Here is a 1,927-nt window from a genome sequence, read left to right as displayed (position 1 = left end):
TAGCTATTTATTTTTTAATTAGTTTTCTCAATAACAATACACAGAGGAAGCGTATTGTTTTGAAGGCAATCAATAATACATTAACGTGGATATCATCAATTTTTGCTAGAGCAAAAATAATAAGGGTCAAGGAAAAAGGATTTTTGTTAAAACTACTGGTAGCGTAGATCTTAAAATAACAGCATCTATTCTCGCCCACTCGGGAGAGATTGAATGCATTGGGCGACAATATATTTATTCTGTCGGCGAGATTGAGTTAATTTGGGAGGTTGAGCAGAAAACAATTTTATGGATATTCTACCATTTCAAACGATTGTAAATGTTAATTAAACAAAATTCAATTGTAATCTTAAATGTACAATAAATAGTAGATTTACTTTAGCTGGTTTAAATTTGGAAAATTAACTAGCAAAAAAATTACCCAAAACCAACAAATTCTCTTTAAGAGATAACTCTTTATTTACGATTCTTTTGAGGTCAAAGTTGTTTTGATGTTAATAAGACTTGTTTGCTGCTATAAATGAACGTCTTTTTGATAGTGCAGCGTGTAAGTTAACTGATATTTAGCAATTAAAATGGTGGGCGAGATTGAGTGATAGGCAAAATTGCATAAAGTTACCCTACTGATTAAAACTTTCTTGAATTTCCGCAAAATTGTAATATTTGCACAGTTTTTACAAAGACATGAAGTTTAAATATTAATGTAACACAACTAGTTCCACTGCTATCTGAGAAGGAAGGTTTAATGGTCAGCAGTAAGCGAAGTTAACTTATATAGAGATAACAGGAAGCATAGTTTTTTACGCAAAATTAGCGACTCTAATTTGATTATAACATTTTTTTTTTATTCTAACTCTTAATCTTTTTTTTAATGTATAGATATTTTTTCATAAAAAAAATATATTAGCTAGAAATCCGTTCCCTTTTTCTTTGGAAAGAAATGCTTAGAAATATTTAATTCTGACCTAATTTAAAGATATCATTTTTGTGTAACATGAGCATACTTAAACTACCTCGTGTTCTCTATTGAAATTACCTAGTTAAAGTTTTAAAATTAAAGTGGTTTTAATTGATTTTTGAATAAAAGCAAAATATTGTAAAAAAATTTTATATGTCAACATACTAAAATCATAAATTTGAATTTTTATTCTTCAAAAATTTAAATCAAGAAACTTGAACTTTTATTGTTCGAAGATTTGAGGAAAAAATTTTGGATGTCCAAATATCTAAGTGGATCATAAGCAGTGATCCCTTTAAACTGTTTATTAACAAAATTTTGGATCCAAAATAATTATTTTTTAAAAATAAAACTTTCGCGAAACGTGCTCATAACACTATAATCTATTCTGTCATCATAAACATTTGACACTTTATGGAAATAGCAGTTATATTTTCTATATAAACGCTTACAAAAATATTTAAACGCTATTAACGCGGTAGTCGACTAGAGGTAGAACACTCGGGTTACCGCTAAGAAGTTCAAGGTACAAGTCCACCCATGGCTTTGGAGGCAGGGCGCTCTACTTGAATAGGTTCTATTTATAGGGTGATTTTTTCAAGTTGGCGATTTTAAGCTAAGTTTCATACATAAAAACTCCAATTATTTACATGTCAAATAAAAATGTCAAATAAGAACGCTTTGCAAAAAATTACGATGATTGGAGCCTGGGAACAAAAAACCACCGACCTTTTAGCCACAACTAACTTAGAGGTGGGAACAACAATTTGATAGTCTTTTTTTTTTATTTTTTATTAACTAAATTTATATTCATTGATAAACTTTATACAATTTCATACAATCTCTCAGCGTTCAAAAATTATGACTATATAAAGTTTGGGCCCGCTCAATTTGAGGGGGTTACAAATGTTATAAGATTACAATTTTTGAACACTGAAAGATTATATCTTTTAAAAAATAAAAAATGTA

Source organism: Hydra vulgaris, chromosome 14 (genome assembly GCF_038396675.1).
Source record: "Hydra vulgaris chromosome 14, alternate assembly HydraT2T_AEP".
Lineage (NCBI taxonomy): Eukaryota > Metazoa > Cnidaria > Hydrozoa > Anthoathecata > Hydridae > Hydra > Hydra vulgaris.
Note: the sequence above shows the minus strand (reverse complement) of the source record.